Source organism: Tyto alba, unplaced genomic scaffold (assembly GCF_018691265.1).
Source record: "Tyto alba isolate M040663 unplaced genomic scaffold, T.alba_DEE_v4.0 Super-Scaffold_6, whole genome shotgun sequence".
Classification (NCBI taxonomy): domain Eukaryota; kingdom Metazoa; phylum Chordata; class Aves; order Strigiformes; family Tytonidae; genus Tyto; species Tyto alba.
This window is the reverse complement of record NW_024881327.1, coordinates 46,937,102-46,963,938: the sequence shown is the minus strand read 5'-3', so window position 1 is coordinate 46,963,938 and position 26,837 is coordinate 46,937,102. Positions and strand designations below refer to the sequence as shown.

General features: G+C 44.2%; 1 long non-coding RNA gene across 1 annotated transcript in view; it reads right to left on the bottom strand.

Moving 5' to 3' along the window:
* LOC122154881 overlaps positions 1-26,217 on the bottom strand; it is a 30,460-nt gene extending 4,243 nt beyond the window's left edge. The window contains exon 1 of the long non-coding RNA XR_006167016.1: positions 26,159-26,217. This is a non-coding gene — a long non-coding RNA (uncharacterized LOC122154881). The remainder of the gene's footprint in view (positions 1-26,158) is intronic.
* Positions 26,218-26,837: the final 620 nt, after the last annotated feature.

Below are 26,837 nucleotides of genomic sequence, written 5' to 3'. Positions count from 1 at the left end.
AGCTCCCTCAGCTATTTCTGTCCTGCAGAAGATGTCAGACTCACAGGTGATGGAGCTTGAGGCCTTTCTGGGGGAATAAACTCAATGAGCACTGATAGGAACTCATTTCACACCCCCCATTACAGGGTCATCTTCCTGTCCTGGACTGACACATACACATCTTCCACATGGGAGGAACATGCACTCAAGCACTGACATTACATTCATGATGCCCACCGCACCTTCACTGTGCACCACCATGAGGGCTGGGCAGCTGGGCAGGATCAGCTCTTGAACATGTCTAATAGATTCAGTTTGGCCAGAAGCTTCAGAGGACTCTTAGTTCTCTGTCAGTCTTAAGTTTTTGCCTAATACAGTCTCCTAGAGATGTCTTCTCCCATTTGATGTCAGTGAAGAGTTTGTCTTGTCTTAGCAGACACCAGTCCGGCCTCCACTACACACCACCTGGTCCAGTCAAGGGAACTACAGCAGAACGACAACTACATGACTATGGACCTTGAGCCCTTAGGAACTGCTGAATAGGCACTGCTGAAAACATCAGCAGGAAGGCACCAAGATGTTTGGCTGGTGTGCTATGGAAACCAAGAGAGAAGAGCAGAGATGAGCATGTGGATGGCAAAAGCTGAGTCATCTTTATAAGAAGAGGGAAAGGACCAAGCTGCCAGATGGTTTCCTAACAAAGATGCAATACCTTTCCGGGTACTTATGAGTTCACACACTGGGAATGTGCTGCTGTCAGAAAGAGGCACTCATTTACAGCCTGCACGTGAGAATTTCAAAGTCATGGCAGTCTGAATGTTATCTCAGAGCTCTTGTTATACAAGTACATTGGATTTCTGGTGATTATTTTTCCTTGGACAGAAACTATGCAGCCAGCTCTAACCTATGTAAGAGATGAAGGAGGTAAGTTTTAGGACTGATAGATCTAGGCATTGTAAAATGCATTTGTGGAAATGCCCTCAGCAGTATATACATTCCTACCTAATGCTTCTGTTGGAGGTTTGTGGCTTGCACATGAAAAACTCCTGCAAATACCTCCCAAAGGCATTTATGGTCAAAATCCTGTAGAACACCAGGAAAATCTAGAATTGGACCATCTTAATGGCACCCTGCAGTCTCCCTGTTCAAAAAAAGCCATTCCTCAGAATAACCCTCATCACCTCAGCCTGAGGTATATAAACACCCAAATAATAAAAATCATCTGCCTAGTAGCCCTTCACAAACTACCCAAGGAAATATTCATACCCCAACAGGAGAAATTACAGAAACCCCTGAAAATTAGATAATGCCTTTGCAAGTATTATCACCTTCCACATGATGACCAGGGACTTTCATCTGTGAAGGCAACCACCAAGGTCTGGATCCATCATACTTGGCTCTTGAGCAGAGCGGTGACTATTACATGAAAAACCATGCAGATAAATGCAACACACATCATGAGACTGACGCTAAACAAACTCCAAGATCCAGGCAGGGGTGCAGGTCCCAGGCTGCAAGTGAGGAAGGCAAAGGAGCTTTCAGCTCTCCTTGTACAGGCTGAGCAAAGATGTTTATGGTGGGTGAGTGGAGCTGACTAAGCTCTGACCTCCTCCAGCCCAATAATAGCAAAAAAAAAAGTGGTGTTTCTGCTCAGAGTAGTGTCTATGGGGAGGGTAGGCCAGTGTACCTGGAGCTGTGCCAGGTGGGCATCACTCCCCTTAGCTCTGCAACAGTGTTTTTTTCTGCTAGTTAACAAACACATAGTTATTAACACATAGTTATATCTATATGTTTGCTAGTTACAATTTCAGCATATAAACTGTTTTGCTGTAAGGTAAATATTCTGAGAAAATGGATACTTTTAATATTGCTTACCAGCTTTATTGACTTTTACTACTAAGATTGTAATTCTGTCTGGAACTGGAGGAAGTCTTAGACGGGATGAAACATTTTGGATACACCTCTTCCACCTCTTCCTACATCCCCTCTAAATAGCTTGTAATGAAATTTTTCATTGAAGGGGTCTCAGACCATAGCAGATACCTGCACCATTTTTTATTTTAATTCCAAATTATTATTTATTTGTAAGGATAACATTTTTTACTCCTTTTAAAAACTAAACAGGAGTTAAGAACCTTCAGTCAGTGTGAGCCTTTGGATACCAAGTCCATTTCACTCAAAGCCCCACTATCACCTTTCACTCTTTGAGAGTGATTTTAATGACATTTTCAGGAATTAGGTTTGCAAAAGCAAAGCTGTTAAAGGATATTCAGAAAACAGAAAGGTAAGTGCTGTATTCATTACAACATTACAACGCTATGTTGGCACAGAAAGTCATGACTTTTCCATCAGCCTTGTACTTAAATATAGAATTTAAGAAATTTTTACAAGGTAGAGAAAGGGCAAGAAATTATTGGCAAAAGGGGTGGTTCTGAGTTTACAGAATCCAAAATAATTTTGGTTGGCTGACCAAAAGCTAGTTAATTTTTCTGAATGCACCACAATCCTCATGTAGGTGGTACTAACTCAGATTTGCCTTGCCCAGGTCAGTGTATCACATAGATTTTATTAACAGGGAGGTAAGTAAGAGCAGTATGAGCCCAAGGAGAGTGGGCAGCTCTCCAGAAAGGAGACATTCACCCTTATCACTTAAGTCAGTCTTAAGAAACCGTGTAAAAGGCCATCATTTTAGTTGTTAGACAAAATCTCCAGCAAAGCCAAGGGAGGTTTGCTTGTGTGGGAGGGACTGGAGAAGCAAGGCCTCTGTGCGTGTGTAAGCATGTAGAACAGGCCAGAAAAACAGTTGTTTATGCAACATTAAAGTTGAGAAATGAAGCAGTCAAGTAATGCAGCGTTAGGGTTGAATGCTCAGCTGTAATGTTGCCTCCCAATATTTAGGTGTTGGCAATGGTGGTTTTGCACATTGCTTTAACTCCATGGAGCAGGCAAGATCTGTGAAATATGCCATAGTTGGGGTTGTTCAGTGACAAGTCAACCTCTGATCATCTTGCAAAGAGAAAAAAATAAAAAAATAAAGCAACACTTTAATTTGAGACCTCAGCATCCTTATGGCCCCATACTTTGTCCTTGATCTCCAGGTCTGTGTGATCTGTGCCTTGGTGCAGGGCTCACTTCACAGTCTCAGCAGCAGATAATTACACCTAAAGTAAGACTGTCACTTAGCTAACCACATTCTGGATGCAGGAATCCAAATAAGAGTCTAAAACTGTCACCGCTGATTTTAGCTCCTGCCTGCTCTGCCGGTGGGCACCAGGGAGCTGAGTGTCCCTCACTGCCTGTGCAGCCCTGCACACAGCACATCACAGGACCAGCTTTTCATATTGAGCATCTCCTACAGAAGCTTTGTCTCCACTGCAGTACCTGATTTTTCCTTATTCACTCAGTAATTAGCTGTTTTGTGGCTTTTGATCTAGGAAGCTCCTCATTAGCTGACACATATCAAGCCAGTGCAGGAACACCTGAAAATGGTGCTGCAGATACTCCTTTCAAAGTCCACATCATCTCTCAGGATTCAGCAGTGCAAGACAGCCAGAGCAAGCACAGTCCCATGGCTTATGATGAGAGCTCTTTTTTCACTTTGAGAAATGAGAATCTGTGGTTACAGAGGGACAGATCTTCCACGTCCCTGTGCCTTTCAAACTGTCCAGCTTATTTTGCATATAATTACAAGTGATCAAATCTAACGCTGATCTGACCTTTGTTTACTTTTCTTTCCCCAATGTCTGAGTGATTCGTTTGTCTCAGAAAATGGATTTAACTATCATTTCAAACAACCGCTAATTACAGTGGCTGAAACCTAATACATAATTCCAGCCTCAAAGGAATCAATGGCTCGCATTAAATATCAGATGAAGCGAAACATCTCAATTTAGTCTGGCTACACATTTGTCAGATTTCTGTGCAGAATGCATGCATGAGCAAGGTACAACCAAGACAGAGGAAACCAGATATCACCAAGCACTTGGTAACACTCAGGGAGCATAACCCACGCCATTCGTCTCAGGTACCTTGATGTTCAGACACCAATGAAGCAGGTTTCAGGTGGGATATCTAATGTACAAAAAGTAGGAACTTCAACAGAGAAATAAATCATTAATCCTCAATCTCTCTATTTTCACATCTTAAAGGTGTTGAAGCAAGAAAGACTTTTGCAAATTTAGTAGAACAAGAGCAATGCTCTAAATGGTGGCATGTCTCCCAGTGACAAGTGGGGGCACATGAGGGGTTTTTCAGATCTCTGAGTAATCTTTTAAGATGGTGTCAAAGCTGCCAGACTTGAGAGATGAGTTTCTACAGCTTACACAGTTTCTACAGCTTACCACAGTTTACAGACACTGAAGCTAAGGCACATCTTTTCAGAAGGGCTGAGAGCACAAGCTCCCAATATGGTACAAACTAAAGCAATAGGTTCGTTAACTATCTGATCATATATGCAAGACGTTGCAGCAGTGTCCCTAGGAGCGGGGCACAGAGACCACACTGTCATGCAGTGGAGGACTAGCTTCTTTCAGTCAATCTTGCCTGGGTGAGGTGGCAGAGGTATTTCATATTTTTTGACCACTCCCTTATAAAATATAAGAATTACAAGCCAAAAAAATGGCATTTTACTATTGCCAACTAACATGGATTTAGTTGGCTCATTTTACTATTGCCAACTAATATGGATTTAGCTGGCTCATCTTCAAATGCTCAGGTTTGAAATTTCTCGCCTTTTCTTTTTACAGGCATTTTTCTGCCTGACATTAAACCTCACATTACTCAGTGTTTGCTTCAGAAGACCAAACACTGTCATTTAAGAGAGGCTACAGACTGGACACAGATTATCCCAGTAATTCCATGTACAACTGTCCGAACCAGTTCCCTCAACAGGAAACCCTCACATGCAGCATTTCAAGGGTTCAGGCACATCCCAGCAGCTGTTTTTCCTGCAGTCCTGTTGCATCTGTGACTCTTATGTTGGAGTAGGGCTAACGCATCCAGCTGCCCTGGAGCCAGGGCTTTACCTTTGCTCGTTCACCATAAAACCCTGTTGTTCTGTGGGAACATCTGCTCATTTGTGCTCCACCCAAACACCCCACACATTCTTCAGAAATTTCTCTTTCTACAGGTCTGGTTGCTTTTTGCCAGCAGCAATGTACACACTTGACACGCTAAGAAAAAGTATTTAACGGGAGGGAAAGTGCTTTCCTCATAAATTAATCTCACTGTAGGATGAAGAGGAGCAAACTAACACTCCTGTACTTTCTGAAACCCGTTTGCAAAAGGAAAGAAGCCTAACTGAGTCAGTAAAGGTGAAATACCTGCTATTCCTTCTCCATAATATGCTTCAAAAAATGTTTATGGTCATTTACCCATGTCACTACTGGACTAACTGATCGGGTGGCTGTACATCACCCTGGGAACCACACTCCCTCCATGTGAAACCATGCTCAGCGAGAGACCGGGGAATGGATTTTTACCTGTGCTTCCACCTTGGCTTCTGTGAAATGGGCTGTGACTTTGGGGCTGGTTTCTAGACAGCTAGGACAACTCTCTTTCCTTAGCTCCCTGGTGGTGATCCATACCTGACATCAAAGACTGAAATTGCATGGAAGAGCAGAAGTCCTGCTCTGGTGGGAATGGAAGAAGACTCAGCAATGTGCTGGACAAATGCAGGGTATGGGGTTTATGGCAGTTTTTTATACTAATGGACCCCTACAATTCCAACCCAGACAAGCAGGACTTTTCTTATTACTTTTCAGTCTAAGTCACCAGTTGGAGCTCTTTTTTTTTGACTTCTTATTGCTGAATTTGGAGGGTATTTTCCAAGGGCTGTTTATAGCTTTTCTTCACGACTATAAAATCTAACCATCATTTAATATCATAACCCCAGCATCTGAGGTTTCAAAGAAATTAAGCAAATATAACAGTTACCAACTCTGCTTTTTGCTTGCATTTAAGATAGTGTAAAATTATATCTTTTTTTTTTTTTTAAAAAAAAAGACAGTTTTCAGACATGAACATATCTGTAAGTTTTGCAAAACTAGCTAATGGTTCCATTCTGACTGCACTTCCCCCCTTTTCCTTTGCTCTAACATTAGTATTGTCTGGAATAGAACAACCTTTTAGATGTGTGGTGGTGACTGGCCACTAAAACCTCTGTGAGAGCTCGTATTTCAGTCACGTCTGTGCTTCACACTTGATCTTCAGCCATATGAAAGCAAGTGAGTAATACATTAATATTTTGTGGCCAGTTGTGCTGGATTCCTTGATAGAACTTCTTCTCTCATATGACCCAGAACTCTTCTTTGGACCTTCATTTTGAGTTTGCAGTTTCTATGTGTTTTTCTCATCGGGATGCAAACAACAGTCTCTGAGCAGACACAGGCAGAAAACTTTTCCTGCCCTTCTTGGTTTTAGTGTCACTATTTTGTTTAAGTATAACAAGACTGAGATCTCATGGCATTGGGCAGTGCACAAATGCATGACACCCAACCCCTGCCCTCCATACATCTGCCCTGACAGGGGCTGAGATGGAAAGCCAGGATGAATACAGGACCAAATAGCATAGACCCTCCAACATCCAAAAGGCCCGACTCTGGCCTCTAGACCCTCCTAGTTACATCTCAGCAAACCCCTTTACTTAGCCTTTTACAGAGTTATCCAACTGGTCTGAGTGTTAAACAAAAGGGGTCATTTGTAGGAGATACCTTCAAGCCAGCTGGTTACTCATGAGTTGCCTCTGGTTGGATGCTCCATGTCAGGGAGGTTTGGTGGAAAAAGTTTCTGTAAAACCTGTTCAAGCTGCAGCAGTGTGCTTCTTCCCTTTGCTCCTGCAGTTTCAATTAATCCAGCTTGATCTAATCTCTCATAATTGTGCAGTGCGTTTTTATTTAAATTTGCCTCCAGTCTCCTACCAATTAGTACATCCATGCATAAGTGATGTCGGTACCTCAGATCTTGCCGGACTGCCTCACTCACTGTTTCATCATCTTCAGCTCCTAAAATGCTCTGAGTGGCTGCCAGAAGCTGAGCGAGGGCATTTCTCCCTCAAATTCCAGACCGTCTCGTGGAAAGCTTTTTGCGATCATGAGGACTGCCCTGAAACAGCTCTGCATGCAGGGAAGCCCTATTAAGTGACCCACAGAGCCATGCATCTTATCAGCCACACTTTTCCCCTGTGACTCTCAGAAGTGGTTCCCATAGGCAGCAATGTGCTGATTTTGGCTTGCAGGAGAAAGTTAAATCTGAACAACTGTTAGCAAGCTGTTTGAACTCAGTTCCAGCTCTGTCTCTGCCACTTTAATAACCTTCATAAATTGCTTAATTCCTCTGTAAGATTCAATGGCTGGCTATGCATGGGTCTCTCTGGCTTCCCTGGTACTGGACTGGTAATGTTGGAATTTCAGTGGTGAGCTGGGATGAGCAGCTGATAACTGCCATGCAGATACAGGCTGCAGATGCATGTAGGGGCCCTTGTGCCCATGTTGGCCTTGGTTAGGGAAAGAGTTTGGTGAAACAATCTTCAAAACCCACTTTCCTGACTCAAGCTAGATTTATCAAGTCCCTTAAAATTATATGCATCGCACAGGGTTAGGCCAGCAAAAGCAAGGAATGAGAGGCTGAGCACACATTTCGCAGCTCCTCACTTTACACCCACAGTGACCTTCACCTTCCTAATACCTGCATCCCACCTGCCCTGATGTTGGAAGAGAAATTGAGGGAGCAGCAAGTTTTTCTCTAAATTCCCCTACCGTTCCCACTAACAAGGTCTTTGAAATAAATGGGTGAATTCTGTCCCCTCTAACAAAATTCCCTGTAAAGGCAGCTGGTAATTACAACTATAATGAATACAGACACCAACTAGAGATGAATCAGTTATGTATTTTTTACTTGTCTGGAACTACAGATTATGTCTACAGTGGAAAAGTTCATCTTAGAAAATATATTCGTTAACATGATTAGATCAACACCACCACAATATTCAATATTACTTTGCCTTTGGCAGCAGCAAGGACAGCTGGGCAAAGCAGCATTTAACATGATGCTAGTTAAGGCATGTCAGATAATATACTTTCCAACACAAGGCAGTCTCCCACAACAGACAAGCCATAGCAAAGGAACCAGTTTTGGTGGTCACTGAGTAAATTAAAGTCTTTCTGACGTTATATATATGGGATGGGTCAACACCCACCCCAGTAGAAGCCTCTCATAGCAAGGGCAGACCTACACCATGGCAGCTTACAGGAACAAGCCCTAGAGCACCAAGTCACTGGCAGCAACAGGAGCTCTGCACGCTCCCAGAAAAGTTTGAAATAAAAAATTGGGCATTGTTGGGAGCTCTAGACTGTCTGGGGAGCTCTTGGAAGTTGGTTTCCAGCTAACTAGCAAGGCATACCCACTACGAAAGGCTTCTTGGACTCCAGATTAGTCTGTGTCCATGCACTTGCTGCAGCCATACTTACAAGCATGGCCCTCCTCTCTGTGCACTTCCCCAGACCTGGAGGCACCCTAGTTTTATCAAACTCTGCTCCTTCCACCCTGGTCATGTTTTCTCAAAGTTGACGTTGTGAAGGATTTAGTCGCAAATGCTGTCTCACATTTTTCACTTAAAAATCATTCTTACTTGAAAACACTCTCACTCGGGTGGTTACAGGCACTCTATCTGTGCAAGCAGGTCGCTGATGAGGTGCAAATGCTCTAGTTGAATATTCAACATACTCAGAAATAGTTTCTTGGTCTTAAGGAGCTAACAAACTTTGATGTGCCTGTAAGAAGTTTCCTCAGGTTGCTCCTTATGCCTTACACACACAGAGACAAGTGAAAAGTGTCTCTTAGGTCAAAAATACCCCACCACCCCACCACCCATAACCCATACAGGACATGTAGAGACATACAAGTTCACAACAGTGCATTATTGCAGCAAAGAAACTATTCTTCAGATGTGGCAGAGATCAGCACGGGTCTGTCAACACAGCAGCATTAGAGCAGCACTGGAGATCCAACCTGTAAGCATCACAACCATTTGGGCTTCATTCAGTGAGCTACAGACTATGCAAAGCCAACTCTGCCAATGCATAGGCCAGCATCAGAGGTCTCTGAAGGCTGCTGTCATCACCTGAGCTACATCTATATAAGTTCACCTATCATGCATCAAGATACAGGCACCACTGGCACTTTCCCCAGCTATAATCCAGTCCATGTGCTGGCAGTGGGAAGTGTCCTGCACTGACTCTGTCCCACCAGAGGATTCCCCAGTCCCTGGGAACACTTTCCCTTGGCAGCTTAGCCAGTTTTTCTGGTTTGCTTTGCCATGGTGGAACAGAGCAGCTGGTAAGGCTACTCTGGCTGACTGACTCCTACCCAGCTGCCTAGGAAACCTCTACCATGCTAGCAGACATGAAAGTCAGTGTTTCAGAAAGATTTTCCCTGGCTTCAGAAAATCCAGAGAACTGGTGTTGCAGAGCCTGGGGCAACACCCTGAAAAGTCCATGAAGCAGAAGTTACCTTTCCTTCACGGTCAGGAGAGAATTCTAACCAGCATTTCAACCTGTGCCTTATCTGCCAGCCTAGGTGCTCTTACAGATCCCCTCAGCAGAAAATCTGCACACTTCATAGGTATACCTGGGTTAGTGCTTTCTCTTGCCTTCATCTTAAAGATGGCTAAATGAAACACAGGCTAGACTAGATAAAGGACCAAAGACTCTAAAAGAGCCTGTAGCAGAGTGAAGAAGGGAGCTCATCTGAGCACCACTTCAGGACCCCCACCCAAAATCTATCTATCCTCCACAGTGGAGTACCTGAGCACACTGCCCAAATACCTACAGACACAGGATATGCTGCTACAGGCTAGCACTCCATCTGTAGACACAAAAGGAGAGAAAGTCCTCTTCAAATCTTTATGAACTCTTTCTGCCTATGAAAATAAGTAAATCCTGCATTCCTTGCTGTTAAAAGACAAGACATGGTTGGTTATCTGCATGGATACAGCCCCTGCAGGCAATCATCTCCCTTTGCTCTCTAAGATTAACTCATTTACACCTGTAAGTCTTTTTCCCCATGACAGGTATCAAATGTTACCAAGAGGTCTACAGAATTCTCAAGAAACCTGAGTTCCCAGGTTGCAATGCCAGAAGACGAAGCCAATTTAACTCATGATCTTTGAAACCCTGGTGCATCACATTAACCCCACACCCCATCTCCCCTTTCCTAGCCACACACCCTTACTCTGCTCTCTATCATTCTTCCATGAGCCGATTCAATGCACTTGACCAGCAGAAGACTAACCTACCTCTTAAATAAAAGGGAAGATCACTGCTGGCCTAGGACTGAACAGCTTGGAGAGGGGGCTGGCAAGCCCCAGACCTCCACAGGGGCCATGAGAGCACATAGCCTGGGGCAGAGATAGAAAGAAGGAGTGAGCTAGGAGGTTGTCCTAGGTGAGCTCTTGGGTTGTCATTGGATTGGATCTTGAGTTCTCCTAGGAGGAAATCCTGGGTTGTGCTAGGAGAGGTTTTCCTTGTCCTTCAGCTGTTCCCCATATGAATGGATAGGCAGGGTTCACCATCCTGTGCCACCATCGCCACACCAGGGGCAAAGCTTTTCCCTCTCTATTTGGGGACAGAACGGGAAGCAATAAGCCCCACACTCCAGCAAGAGCTTGCAGCCTGAAACTAATATGGAAAGTGTCCCCAACAGGGTCATGAGCTATACCAAGACGGCTCCCTCGCAGCATCAGAAACAGCAGTCCCACAAGAGAAATGTCTTTCCAGTCACAAGTCTCAAAATTATTTCTATTTGCATTGCAATGAATTTGCCACTGGCAGGGTTTGAAACTCAGGAGTTAATGTACTGCAGGTTTATGGTAAACGAATGCTTCTGGAGCCATAATTCATGTTAATTGACAGGAGCTGTCTACAACACTATGAAATATGCACATCAGAGCTGCAAAACAGGAATCCCTGTGTGCATCACAAAACAAACAGTGCCTTTTGCTTCCAAGCGCCGTGATTATTTCTCTTTTTCACATCAAATAAAAACTGCTAGTTACGTCTGCATCTGAAATGAGGTGTGAACAGTCAAAGATGCATCTGTAACAAACCAGCCAAATACAAGAAATGGAAGAGGAATATATCTGAGAAACAGCCAACCATTCCCATCCATGCCACACTTTGAACATAAAGCACAGTGACCAACCAGTGAGCTCAGGGCAATGAAAATCATCAGGCAATTACCATTTGTGTGACCCATTTTCATCACTTCATTTAAAAAAGGGGCCAACTGGGGCAAACTGACTTAGCTCCACTGACTAGAGCACAATCAGCCCCCTAAGATTTATCTGCTCGGAAAATGCATATATTCTGCAAATGAATCCATTTTTAATGATTGTACTGGATTTACAGCCTTACAGATATGTTTAGGAGAAGAGGTTCAGTTTCTCAGTGAGAGAATCAGTGAAACTAACGAGGGATTGTACCCAAGGATCTTTACTGGGACTGCTGAGCCATGGAAAAGTTTGTTAAAAATAGAAGTTTGTGAAGTGAGATTTCAAATGTTGAGTACAGAGGAACTTCAAGGCAGCAAGGGAAACACGCTGAAAATCTCCGTTTTGTCAAAATGTGTCACCACATCAAAGCAAAGTCATCCTGCAAAGACGTATGGATTTGACAATGTATTTGGGGAAGATTTTCTGGAAGTTTGAGGAATCTCTATCCAAGAGAGGCGTCACAGTATGGTGTGGGTTTCTTTAAAATGAGCTTTTTGACACCAAACCAGTAATGTTAAGAAATTCCATTTTAGGACACCATTCTAAAACAATTCTGTCCTGTTCCTATGAAAAATGAAAACTAGTTTTGAAGCTATGAAAGCTGTCACAAACAGAGTTATCTGCTTACATCAATAGCTGTAGGGGACAATGTTTGGCCTTAGAAAAATCCATCCTAGACCAACAAACCCAGCTAATGCAAGTTAGCTCTCACTCCAGTTGTAAAGAGAGTATTTTTCCTTGTTCCTTTCCCTGATAATAATACTGAACACTAGTAACTTCAAGGAAATGTATTGGGAAGTAAAATTACCTTTCTAAATTATACACAGTGAAGGGGTTTTTGCCACCACTGAACATATGAATATAAGAGCCTAGGGGTGGCCTTAAGGAAGCTGTGTTCACTAGGTTTTGGGGTTTTTTTGCAATGATAAACAACATGCCAGCTAACCCCATCCGGTCCCACCATCCAAAGCATCTTTCCATCACCTTCCCTAAGACCTGTGGAAACCCCTATGGACTTCTCGTTGGCTGGGATCCCCTCCCAGCTTACCCCACCATGTTCAGCAGAGCTCCCACCAACGCAAGGTGCTACTCAACTCCAGACTGGCAAAGCAAGACCTTGGCGAATGCGGGTTGAGGCACGGTGTGAAAGAGGGGATGGCAAGAAGTGGTGTTGCTCAATCTGGGAGACTACACAAGGCTGGGGAGGTGCTGTCACAGGAAGGGTTGTTCAGATAGGTTCTACCAGATTTTGCCCTGAAATAAATCTTGCTGTAGTCCCCAGGGTCCAGCTTTATATCTTACACTCCTTACGCATGGGGAGGAGCAGTGAGTATCTCTCTCTTCATTCACTAATTAATGGCAGGACTTTGTCAGTCTCCTTCACATCAGGTTGTTCCTTATACCCAAGAAGGGACCCGGTACATTCAACATGAGCATCCGAGGATCAAGGCACTGTGAGTGAGCTCACTGCAGGCAGGATTCGGCCCAGACAGGACATCATTACTGAGCCTTAACTTGCCCTTTTCATTAGCAGAGCCGTTCTGCTGGTTTTTTCCTGTGTAACTGGTGAAGAAAAAGTTGAACGATGATTCCTTCATGAGCCCAGCCCTGCAATCATCACTCCCACAGTTCTTCCTTGACTTACACAAGCAGTTCCACGTGTGGATGAGGTTGGAAGATTTTCAGGATGAGACCTCAGGTAATCCTGACCTGACCTGACTCACGAACGGGGAGGAAGGAGCTCAATCCAACTGGCTTGGGTGGCAGTTCATCTTGCCAGAGGTACCTAAGGCCAGTTCCTTTGAAAATGAAGAATTAATCATCTTTCTGATTAAGTTTAGATACACTTAGATGGGCAAGGAGAAATGAGTCAAAGCTGAAGACACCATAAGGAAGAAGTGTAAGAGGAACAGTAGATGTTGAGACAAATTGTATTCATTTGGAAGCTCAGCTGAAAGGAGGTGTTAAATTGTAGGAGGTCGGTGTTTACAGCTAACAGCCTGGCCTGTGAAGCTTTTCTCTCCCACTCCAACCCAGATGCTGAGTGAAAGCAAACAGGGCTTTTCACTCATTTTGAACCTAATCCTGCACCATTCAAATCAACCAGCCTTTGTCATTAGCCCCAAGTTCACAGGTAGGGAGGGAACAGGCCCCCTACATCCTGCCTATCCTGACATCGGTGAAAAGAGCATTTCTGAAACATGTCAGCTGAAATATTTGAACGAGCAGGTTTTCAAATCCCAGCGTGGAGAGAAGGAGCTGCTTTTTAGCAGGTGTTAGGAGGAAAAGATAAAGCTGCTCAGTTGAAAATATGTCATCTTTCATTTGGAAATGTGTCAGTACTAGTGTGTTAGCACCTTCACGCCAAGTCTGGACAAGCCCTGGAGGAGGAAAACGGCCGAACTAGCAAGGAGAGGGAGTTGAGACTTGCTCTGGGGGCAGCCCAGTGCTGTAGTACTTTGGGCAGGGGAGAGAAAACAGCTATCCTCTAACAGCAACATCTTAAAGCCAAGGGGTTTAGAAAAGGAGTTTGCAACTGCCAACATTTTACCCCTGCTCCAAGCAAAGTCTGAGGATTGTGTTTGAAGCAGCTGTGTCTACGTGGAGTCTTTTCTGCATTAGGATTCCTGAGGCTGATGTTACTGTGGGAGCTAAACTGGGTTCAGCAGCAATGGGGCCACTACAGGAACCAGACCCAGATGGACAGAGCCAGAGAGGAATGCGGCCAACTCCCAAGAGCTCAATCTCTTCTTGTGCTAGTCCCTGCTGCTATATCTGCTCTAGCATCTGAGCTGGCATTTTAGATCTTGCATGCTCAGAGCAAACCCAGCCTAGGCATCTTCATATCCCTCCATCAATATCCATAGCAGAGCTTCAATCACAGGGTTTTGCTTGGCTTGATTTTTCTCCATGTAAAATGACTGCACAGTCCCATTCACTTGGCATTTACCCAAGCAGCTGCTGATACAGTCCCGAAGAGACACAATAAAAAGACTGAGGGAATGTACAAATTCAATTTAATGAGGAATGAGGGACCAGTTAATCTGATCCCCGAGGAACACAAAGATATTATTTTCATGATGGTGTTGTGAGGGCTCCTATTCTAAGACAAGAGCAGCTCTCATCCCTTGGATCCACACTCCTTCTGTCCAGACATGACCAAACGTCCAGCTTTGAAACCAGCTCCCAACTTGCTGCTTGCAACCAGATTTTGTATTTTGAACCACCTCTTTCTGACACAAACAAATGGGTAAAAACCTAAGCCACAGAGACACCTAACAGCAGCAAGAACAATGTGAATTGGGATTCTCAGATGTCTATCCTTTTTCCCAGGCACACCATGGTTCCACTCCCATCCCAATAAATCCAGTGCAACACACCAGGTGGAATGTCCTCTTGAATGGTTCTAAAGCATTATTAAACATATTCATAAGGTTTGACTGAAGTTATAAATCATAAATGGTCAGTGACAATGCCTCAGTATACAGGACAGATTTCTAGAGCTATATCTCAATCCACAGGTTGCAGGAAGAAACATTTAACCCGTGTACAGGGTGAGCAGAACTATGAGTATATTAATCCTGATGGTTCTCTGACTATAAACATCAGCACTAATTACCATCACCGCAGCTTTCACTCCAGCCTGTTCCTCCAGGACTGTACACTAGTTCACAGTTTCCTGAGCACTACAGCTTTCCCTGCCTTGCTGCACAGTCCTGTCAGATCTAACCCTCCTCTCCATGCTTTGTGCCACATGTATCCGGATCCTGCTGTGCCAGCCCCGCATTGGGACAGCTCTAATTGTGTTGCCACAATATTGGATTAACAACACAGCGACTCTGAAGGTACATCAAGTTTTTAATTTCCTATTTGATGAAAAAATGATTGCTGAAATCAACTACATTTTCATCATATTTAAGTGGGTGATCAAAGTCTTGTTACTGTGCATGACCAGAGCTACCTCCTCCTTGGATAAAACAAGAAAAAACAATTTCCTGCCCAAATCTACTTGGGATACACAAGACCCCTGAACAGGAACTTCCACCATCATGTAATGTCAGGGCCAACTGAACATGGTGTGTCAGCACGGTACACAGCAGCCACTGGCACCTTCACCAAAAACACATCCCGAGGGGGAGGTGGAAGTTCTCAGCACCATGGCAGCCATGGCACTGTGCCAAGAAACAACAAACTTTGATTCAACTCTTTCCTCAGGGTGAGGGGATTCAAAGACATTGCTCCCATGAGCCTGCCTCGACCACTGCCCTGAGGAAAAGCCTAAGGGAGAAACCTCCATCATGGGAGTCCAAACCTCTGTGCTAAGCGACAGTCAAAAATCACAGCAAAAAAGGAAGAGTTGTCTTTAGCTTCCTGGTTGCAGCACTCAGCCCTGAAGAAAGGGGAAATCAACATAATTTGAAAATCAGCCCTTTGGGAAATACAAGACAGCCTCAATTCTTCATCTCTAGTGATTTTAATGGAATTACTCAGACACTTCAGGTGCCTCAGACACCAAAATCCCCTGAGATACTTCGTAAAGGTGATGTGTGGAGAAGCATGTTTCTAAGAGCAGGCAGTGACTGTACTGGGAGTTTAACCCTTTGCAGCAGTTCTGATTTCCACTTCTTTTAGGAGCAAAAAGTAGTTTTTAGAGACAAATTAAACCAATTCCAAAGAAAATCCTTCTTTCTGGCACCACACAGGGCTCACACAAAGATCCATGCAGTGCTGGCAGTGTCCCTGCAGAGGTAGGACAAGTTGGCCATGGGCACCAGCAGAACAGAGCCAGGCTGGGCATGCTGGCTTTTCTCTGCTCAGAACCTACATCTGGCAATGAGATCTTTGGACAGGTCATTGCTGACACTATGAAGGAGAGGAGAAAATTCCTATGGTTACCCCTGGGCCAACATTGCTTTCTCTGCACATAGGAAAAGTTCTCAGCAGTTTTGGAGAAATTATGTAGCAAGGTCTAAGCATGCCACCAACCTGAGCCCAGTTGAAATAATAGAACAATGCAAGCTCAGACATAGACCCGGGCCAACATGCATGATCTTACAGGAGAAAGATCTGAGCCTGAGCATGGACACCAACCCATCAATACATCTATGATGATAGAGAACCCATACCACAACCCTATCAACCTTTCTGAGCTCAGTTCTTTTTGCGGTGCTTTACATGTGATCAGACACTCTGACCTCCTGCATTGGTTCAGCATGCCCAGGCAGCCTGAAACACCCTAAATATATTCTCAGTAGGAGACAACTCCTGTTTCCAAGGAGTTTTTAGCCTAAATGCACCATACAAAGGGTGAGCTTCACACCACAATGCACAGCGGGTCCATGGTTGGAGGCTATGCTAGTCAGGCCAAACACCAAATCCCATCCAGGAGGTCACACTGGTCCTCCAGAAGTCCAGTGACTCAAGAAGATAAAAGGACCTTCCTCCCCTGAGACAAACAGTCCTTCTGAGCCATCTAGGGACAGATTTAAATATGTGGAAGAGGCCAGACAAAGCCAGTGTGTCATCTTTGTGGCTATGTGTCAAGGCAAAGCAGCTTGTCCACCACTTTGGGACATGAGAAGGGGCAAACCCTGCTGTTACACCCAGTTATCCCAGGTGCAGTATGAGCCTCATAAGGCATAACTGAACAAGTTACACTTTCTAGGGTATAACTGACAAAGCCCCTCAGACACTGTGGGCTGTCTCTAGTCACTACATGATGGAGCTAAAGCAGATAGATTGAGGATCTAGTCATCAAGGAGACAAAGGAAATTTTGGGGGGTTTAATGAGAAAAATGATGGAGCATGAGTTGTTTAAAGGAAGGATCATCTTTTTTCTTTGCATTGTGCAGTACAGTGGGCCACAACTCCTGACTGGCAAATATAAGCACTTGTGCAATAAAATGAGAGTAATAACAACAGGTATGGTTGTTTTAAGGAAACTAAATGAAATATAATACATTTAGGTTGAATATTAGCTGCTGTTTCCAGAGTTCCTTTAATAATGGAGTAATTTGTCAAAGGAAATTTAAAAAGTCATGTTTCAGAAGTTTTTATGGACACTGGGTGAAAGAAGACAAAATATATTTTAGATAAAATCCTATGTTAATAGAAGGGAGTGGAGGCATTTGTTTTTTTTTTTTTTTCATTTCTAGTTTCTGTGTATGCTCAGTCTTTTACCCAGGGGGATTACCTCTTTCTTAACATGTTAACATTAAGACTGCATACTTCTCTGAAAGATACAATTCTGTGAAACACAAAGTTTTGAGCTTAATACAAAAGTGAATGGGTGAAGTTCTGTGACCTCTGTATTTTATAGGGGATGGCACTAGATGATCTAATGGGTTCTTCTGGTCCTACTGGCTGTAACTCTGTCAATGAATGACTGTGTAGAAGTGATTTTTATTTTTGGATCCTATGTAATTCTTTTTGCGTCTTTCCTAGGAGATAAGAGGTTTAGGGAGACCAAGTTGAATTAAAGATCCATATAACAACAAATAAATAAATATGCAGTGCTTTTGCTGACAAATTGAGGGTATCATGGATCAGCAGTTTTATTATAGTCTCAGAGAGAAAAGATCAAAAGACAGATCAATGCATTAGCTTTTAGTTGGTTTTAGGTGGCACGTTAAGGGATTAAGAACTCCAAGGATTTCTCTTCAATCTAAGAGAGTTTCCAGAACATGTAACAGTTTTAGGTCAAAATATGATAATTAACTTGAGATAGCATGTTGACTGGAGAGGAACTTTGCCAAAAACAATTTTGCACATCGCTAAATACTGACGTTTGAATTCAGAAGGGAAACTTGCTTTAGCTCACTCACAAGTTTATACAGGTTCAACCATTAAAAGGGAGGTTGGTCTTCAAAAAACAAGAGCTAAAGGTTGTAACGCTTCCCAAGTCAGATGAGGAGTAGTCCCAAGAGGATGATGTGTAATGCAGCAGAAAGAATGTTTAAACATACATGGGATCATGATGCCGTGCAGATAGACATGGCCTCATAATACTCTGATAATTAATCAGTGACAGGATCGTTAATCAGCACTTTTATGTTCTTAAAAGATCCTCAGGAAACTGATAAATGTGAACGCCAGGACTTACTTTAGTAGACAGCTCATCCTTGATAATGAATAGATGGACACTTGTTGGGAAAAGAAAATACGATCTCAGCCCATAGTTGAACTTTTACAGTCTTATTAAAGAGCTGCTGTATCTCAGCCAGATGGTATGGCCCTGCTGCAGGAGTTACCAGGTGATACCATGCAGCCTGCAGTAGATAAAGAGCAAGGCTGTATTAAGAGGAGAAATAGTCAATTTTAAGGTCATGAGCATCTGTTTTTTAAACAGAAAATATCCATTCCCCGTTGCTCCATACCATATCCAAGCAAGCAAGCGGAGGGGAGCTCAAATATCTGCACTGACCAGCCATAAGTTGTATTCAATTTTAATTCAACACACATTCCTCAAACTTCAAACTGTCATTACTTCCTATCAACCCTGCGGGCTACTTCACCCCTTTAGAGGAGACAGGCAGCTGGAGAAAGTAATTTCATTAAAATAAAAACACACACACACACACAAAAAAAAAAAAAAAAAAAAAAAAAAAAAGGCGGCATCTAGGCTCCGGCTTGAAGAATTAGACAGTCCAACAATCGCCGGGTCAATTCACATTAAGCTGAACAAAGAGCAGACGGCAACAAGAAGATGAGTTAAATGGCTCGGTGTCCGCTGCCTGTCCCTAATTCTCTGTTGACTTTCGCCAGCGCCTTGTCAGAGGGGACCTGCAGCATTTGACCCCCCGTTTCCAGGCACAGGCAGGGAGCTGGGGACACATGCGGCAGCGTTAAATAGGGGACTCCATCCCTGCGTGCCCCGGCCCTGCCATGGGTGACTGCTCTCCCAAGTCAGCCTATCAGGAATTTATTGCCTCTTCTCCATCACCCGGCAAAGAAACTGTCACACAGATGTTGGCATTGTAACTCATTCAGTGTCACTGTGGGGTTCTCCACCATTGTGTCCCTGCACAATGGGGCGGCTTTCAGGGAAGGGCATGGTGGGGCTGCAAAGGTAGCCCGGGGCCGGGGACGTGCTGATGCGCTCTTTGTTGCAGCTCCTTCCACGAGGGTATCGCCTGCCCTTGCACTCCCCTGCGCTGGAGGCAAGGCCTGGAGAGGAGCAGGCAGGAAGGAGGGATTTTCTGCCTTTTGTAGGCTTTTTCTGTGCTATTTTTGTTCTCCGGGACAGCTTTTGTTGCCCAAGGTAATGATCCTTGGCCCTTATTCATATCTCTGCTTTTGTCTGGGGGCCTTTGTGGGCAATGCACCGGGGGTGAAACCCACCAGACACAGCACCAGGGCCAGCCACCGCTATATATATAGCTATAAATAACTAGTTGTGAGTTATATAATATGAAATCATCCTTGTCAGAGTATTAGCGACAGGTTGTGCCAGAGGTTTCACTAAGATACAGCAGATACATCCCCGGCCCCTCAAAGCATCCCCAAGAACACAGTCCACTGACCGCAGAGGTGACAGGGTGATGAGCAGCATCCCAAAGCCTGGTCAGGACAAGCATCGTCACAGGCTGTCCCACAGCCACATACTGTGGTCCCCTGGGCTTCTTTAAGTGCATGCACACTCCTGTCTGCAAGGAAGGCCAAGAAAAAGGGGTTCCAGGAGTGATGTAAACCAAAGGAAAACCTTCCCCTCGAACCTCTGCTGAACCTCCTGGGATGATGCTGTCACCCTTTCTGCGTGTTCTTCCCGTGGTGCCTGCGAGGGGACGAGATGGCAGGAAACAAAGGCACGCTGATCTTCGGACACACTCATTTATGTACATAAATATAAAAAAGTAAAACCAGCTTCAGTCCTTAAAGAAGAGGAGCTCCAAGGCCACATCTTTCCTCCCCACTGCCAGCACCAGTGGCATCTTCACTACACTCGAGCCAGAAAGGCAAAACATGTGGGGGACAGCCCACGGTGACACCACTCCACACCAAAGCTTCTCCCAATGCCCAGTGAGAGCTTTGCTTTGGTTCCCTATGCAGAGCTCCCCCCTGGGCTCCAGATTTGCAAACAGTTATGCAAGTTCTCACATGCATACTATTAAGCATATTTGTTTTTGTTTTTTCAGGTTCAAGGCCTCCGAGTGTAAGCTCCGGAGGGTAGGGAGGCTCTGCTGTTCAGACATCTAAGGCACCACACCCAGCCATGAGGAGGAGGGATTTTTTTTAATTTTCTACTTTTTTTTTTTTTTTTTAAACTCCCATCCATCAGCTCAACAGCGACAATGGTGCCAAATAAAGTCTTTCCACTCGTGCAATTTTTGCGGTCTAAAATTCACCACGTGTTTAACCACGATTCCTTGGCCAGTCCCTGCAGCACCCAGGTTCCCAGGTGGTCCCCCATCCCAGCACCAACCAAACCTGCAACTGTTTAGTTTCTAAGCTCAGGGCAGTCAGGCCAGAGTGGATGCACGCCAAATATAATATAGACACACACAGGCCTATATTATATAAAATATACACACACACTTACACATATTTTATGTATATACATATACATATGTATATAAAAATATATAAACTCACACACAATGAGTGTGTTTAAAATAGAACCCCCCAACCAGAAAATAAAATATTTTACTGCAAAGTGAATGGATTTTTTTAATGCTTAGAAAAACGTGTTAAAATAAAACTAGAACATTAATGAATCCCTGTTCAAATGTCGATGAAACACAGTGCTTCTTACTGACTGCATGAAAAATTTTTACTGTTTATTTATATCACTGCTAATAGGAAAATCTCATTCGGAGTGAAATATTATACTTGCTGCAGAAGGGGCCTAAGTCTTCATGGCCCACCAAGCTGTCCTCAGCAGCAAACCTATGGTACAGAGGGTCTGGCAAACTCGTCGTCTCACTGAATACAAGCTTGAAAATTAAAACTGAACTGGAGCACATAAAGTTCACCCTTCTGGTGGGCTCCTTTTGTCCTCGTGAGACTCCTGAGCCAAGCAGTTGTCCCTGAGCTGAGGACACACCACACCAGCCCTTTTATTTTGAGCTTTCCCCTCAAACAGGTGCCATCCATTGTGGAGAGCTGCTGGGTGTTTCCACAAACAAGATGACTTCCCTGAATAAAGTATTTCTCCGTAGGACCTAACATACTGTCCATGATGCTTTCATTTGAAGAAATCTCCTCTTAACACACCCTATTATTTGGTGGAAAGACCCTGGTGGGGGTTGGTAACCCAGCCACAGAGGGTTTCTTGATGGAGGTAGGCTTTGAGATCTCAGACCTTCAAACAGAAGCCACAAATTGTGTGGGCACGTTTCCTGAATCATTACACCCTGTTTTCAGGGCTTTCAGCTGGGAAGGAGAGAGCCCTGGATTGTTCCAGTAGCAGTTTAATTATTTTATACAAATGGGAACATCTTTAAAAGTTTTAGAGCCTGGAAGAGGCTTTGAGATCTGCTTTTGGACACTTCTTTGGGAAAAGCAAGTTCAAGTCCCATCAAGCAGAGGAAAATCACTCATGGGAGCCTTCCATATCCCAGATGAATACTTTAATTATTGGCCTGAGCACAGGGGTGGGGAGAGGGGGAAGTACAACACTACTGCTTTCTCCAGTTCTCCAAGTGACAGAACTGATTAACCCTTATTGGGCACCAGACCAAGTCCAAGTTTTGGGCCTCCCATCATAACAGGGACTTCTAGTCCATGCAGAAGTAACATCCAAGGGCAATGGTAGACACTGCTCTGAGGTAGTGAGGATGATAAGAGTCCCATTAAGCTTACCCTGTGGTCAGTGGACAGAGATGGCCTTCTCCAGAAGGCAAACACAACTACTGAAATTTCAAATTTCCCTCTAGAGGGGTCTGTCTCTTCCCACTGAAGGAAGAGGGATTCCCAACCATTGGAGTCTTAAGGCAAGAAACCTTTTCTGGTGCTGAAACAAGGTGAGATGAATCATAGAATGCTTTGGTTGGAAGGAACCTTAAAGACTATCTAGTTCTAACCACCCTGCTGTGGGAAATCCTGTCACCAAACCTGTGTTTTCCCAGCCCTTCCCCTCCTGAAATTCATTAAACCCATCCTGTACAGTGCTCAGTGCATTGCATAGATGCTCAGTTTCCCTGCATAAAAGTTATTCACACAATGACCCATAACTTTGACCAGATGAGAGCACTGACATATGTAAAGGATTGAGTTAAGCTCTTGGAAGCTAATGGGAAAGAAAACAAACTAATATGCTGACATCGCTCTATAATGTGGAGTAATCAAGAAAAAGAACAATGCTAACATGGTTTGAACAATACATGAATTATATAATGCTGACATTGAAATGCCTGAGAAATGGTGGGAGGAATCCCTTTTCCTCAGAGTTCAGAAGAACGTGGTGCCCTCGACTAGCTGGGAGTGGCAGCCTGCCAGCACAGGACAGCAGACCCCTTCCAAGTCTGATGAGTAACTAATTTTCACCACTTTAACAAAGAAACCTTTCAGCATGTAGATATATTGACGGCACAACCCAAGGAGATAAAAGGAGAGGGCCAATGTTCACAGTCAAAACAGGCTAGTCTCAGTTTGTTATGGTGGACGTATCTGAGCTCAGTCAAAGAGGATTTTGAGATTCCTTGAGTAGTTTTATGCAGCAAACCTATCTAATGGCTGTGCTCTGGTTTTGTGTAAGTTGTAATTCATAATCACCATTGCATCGGGAGGAAACATACATTAAAATCATTTTGCTTTGTACAAGTTAGTCTAGAACAGCAACATAAATACTGAGGTTCCTCAGGGAAAAGACTTTCTTAAGCAAAATTAATGAGCACAGCAGTCATTGATTAGGTACTTTAAACTCCCAAGAGGAGATGTCAGCTCAGTAAGCCAGGCTTTTCACCAACAATTCTTGCCCAGGACCATCATTTGAACAAAAGTAGATCAAGATGAAATGAGAGCAAAGCAGTCCCAACCATAAGTGGCTGCTGGGTGACAGTCTTTTTGATACCTTCCATCAGTGACCAGAGCAAACACCCACTGAGTTGGTGGAAAGAATTTCACTCACTTCAGTGGTCTTTGGATCCTGTCCCAAAGGGAAAAGCAGTTTCCATCACAGAAATATGTCTGCCACCTTGCTCATTGCTCCTTTGTTAAATGTACTATAAAGACTCACACAATAAAGTTCCAGAAATCATCCAATATCAACAGGTTTCAGCTGGTGTGATTAACTAAAGCCCAGGAACTTGGAGAGCAGGCGTATTAATGTCTTCTGGCCACTAAATCTTTCTTGCCGAGCAATGAAAGAGCCAAAAAAAGCTAAGCAATTAGGAAGTTAACACAATAACTCCAAATCCCAAAGAGGGTTCATTAATTGTTTACAGAAGATAGACTGCAATAAAGGGATGATATGTCAGCTGCAGGACTTTGATAGCAGCAAATCTGTCTTGTCAGGGGGAGGAATAGACTACAGAGAGCAACAACAGCCAAATAAGAAGAGGGCAAATTACTGACTGCTCAGCCTCAGAGATTTTGCAGTCCTGCAAGCATCTACTATATTGGTCTAAATGTACGATAGCATCAGACACGCCTGATACTTTGCATAATGGGAAACAAATTAAAAAGAAGTGGACATGTGGAGCCACGGTGTTGCCTTTCAACCCATATGGGATTACCCATCCAGCTGATGAAGCAGAGGCACTCCTCAGGAGCAGCACTGTACGTAGCTGCAGTCGGAGCAGACTTTGGGCAGCAGTGACTCAAGGCAGCTTGTGTCAGGGCAGCCATGAGAAATGAAGATGAACTTGGGCAGCCTCTGATTCTGGTTTTCTGGACCCTGTTGTGCTATTGACATTAGAAGGCATGGGGATAGCCAGAGGACAAGCTCGATATCTGGTGTGCTTGCTCGGTATCATCAGTGACTGCACAGTAAAGTGAATTTTTACAATTGTTTTCATACGTTTGGATGAGTGCAATATATCCAGAGCTGTGGTCCGCCACAGTCCTGTCTCTTGCATGGCTGCAGCCTGCTGGTGTCTATAAACACCTATGGCTTTGTGCCAGATCATGCAAACTGGAGCACAGGACAAGCCTAAAGGAGTGGGTGGAGAATTCAGGGCCACTTTATCTATATGAAAGGTCAAGGCCAACCACCATCAGTCACACGAGCACCTCTGACGCACCTGACCACTCGGGCTGTGTCAGGTACCATATGCAGAAGCTTGAGGCATCTATCAGAAGCACAGCTGAGCAAACACACACACAAACATCCCCATACCAAGAGGCTGATAACGTTTTCTCGATCTTCCATGGCTTCCAGATCCAATTGGCTCTGTTTCTATGAAATACTTTATTTTTCTGATTTTCAATACTGCAAACCCTGCCTGGAGCCCATTAAACTGGCTCCATATATCCCAGGACTCAAGGCTGTTCACAGCAGTTAAGTACGGGCTCTCAAGAAAGAGAAGAAATAGAGATGAGTTGTAATAAATACTAACAGGGCGCTTTAACGAGGCCCCTGGGCAGAGGTCAGTGAAGCACTCTGCACCTCAGTCTGACTGACATAATGTCTGTGCCACATAGGGTCCCTCTGGACCAAGCAGTGCCAGGCTCTCCAGTTAAACTGGCCATTTGGAGACAAGGAGCTTTGCTCTGTTGCAGCTCCTTCAGACACACAGACCTCATAGCTCGTACTGGGAATTTCTGCCAATGACTTCAAAGAAGACAGGATTCAACTCATCGTTTGAAGCCCAGCCCCATTCTCTGTCCTTAGGCAAGTGGAGGAACCATGAGAACAGCTCAGAAACCTCAGCTGCTTCAAAGCACATCTGCCTACCTTGGGAATCAAGAAGCTCCTTAAAAACACACCTCCCCTCTGCACCTGCAAAGCACTGGCGACCAGTTCACGCTGCCTGAGTTGAACACCCGTGCCCTACTTGCCAAGTTCATGGTCCTCAGATGTCCAAATCTCTGCCACTTCACATCACATCACATTACAGTTCTTCCCCTTGCATACTGCCACAAATGCTGTGCCAGCCCAAAGGCTTTACCCAAGTCAAACACCCATAATCAATTGCGTAAAGGCATAATCCTGACTAGAACACAAGGCTTGATAGTTCAACTTCCCTGACAGCAATGGAGGAAAACCAGCACAGAAATATTTTTGTTACATTATGGCAATCTTCTTAATTAATACTTTATTGCACTAATTCAGCCTGCTTTACTGCTTGCAGTTCAGCATTATGAAATCACTCACCCCCAAAGGGGCTTGCAATTTAGATGTTATTCCCACGGTAAGGCATTCCTCTCCTCATCCCATCCCACCCGAGAGTGAGGCCAAGCACAATCTTCATTTCCCCAGGAAGTCCACAGGGACATTTTGCAAATTAAGTGATACAGTGCCTAAAAGGCCAAATAAAACAGGGCAAGGGGCTGTTTCCCTGCCCTGGGCACACAGGAGAGGCTGACAGAGTGCATGTTCTCCTCATCCCAAGAGGATGAATTTTGGGAATAGCACTGAGCTCACACGTTCCCTTGGATGGTGCCAGGACACCAGCTCAGAGTGTGAGTTAATGCAGGTCAAACCTGTGCCAAGGAAATTGCTAACACTGAAACTGTGTAGATGGTCACAAGACCACATGTTGGTCATGCATGTCTACTAGTGACCATGGAGGAAAGAGACCTGCCCATATTGACCTCTTGTTGCCAGCTCAGTGCATGACTTTTTACAGACAGAGTTTAGAAAAACAAAGGCACCAGATTTCCTCTCTGAAAAAGACCCAAAGGGAAGTTCTGAAAGAGGCTTGAGACACTTAATGACTCCTTGGAGGAGATGGTTCAGGATGCCACTGCATGAGGAAGCACGTCGACTTGGGAAAGCTCCCTTTTGTCTCTGGGCCTTCATCCCCCACCTACCCAATGGGAAAAACAGCACATTCTCTTCTCTCATGGGTGTTGTAGTGTTGTACATCAAAGACCACAGGGTGTCCAGGCACTGTGGGGATGGGAAACAGATGAGCACCCAACCTGAGATGAAAACACGAAGAAAGGCATTTTCAAACCAAAGCAATCCAGGTCAATTTTGTCATCTTCGACTTCAAAGATACAAGCTCTATTATTTTGTCTGCTAAGGAAGTGGAAAAACATTCCTCTTGTCCAATACAGATTCATGCTAACTGCAGGCAAAATTTTGGCCTATTGAACTAATTAACATAATTTTTAATTGAGGTTCCACATTTCACCCAGCCTGGCTTAAGACATGTCTACACAGATGGGTGCAGACACACGTGAGCTTCTCTGTCTGCCTTCCAAGCCAGCTTGACTCGAGCTGGCTTCAGCATCGCACCATGCTCACATAAGCGATCTGGCTACTTGAGGGGAATTAGAACACACTGGCTAACAGACAGGGTGTATTAGTTAAGCCCACCACTTGACTTCATGAATGTGGCTTCATGGCTTCTGGATGAAGCTGGATTGTGCCCAGTTAACTTGGAGAGCAAGACACAAGCTCACATCTGTTTGCATCCATCCATGCAGGCATGCCCTTATATGCCTGTTTTCATGTTTACTAAATATCTTTTTACTTGGCCACCCA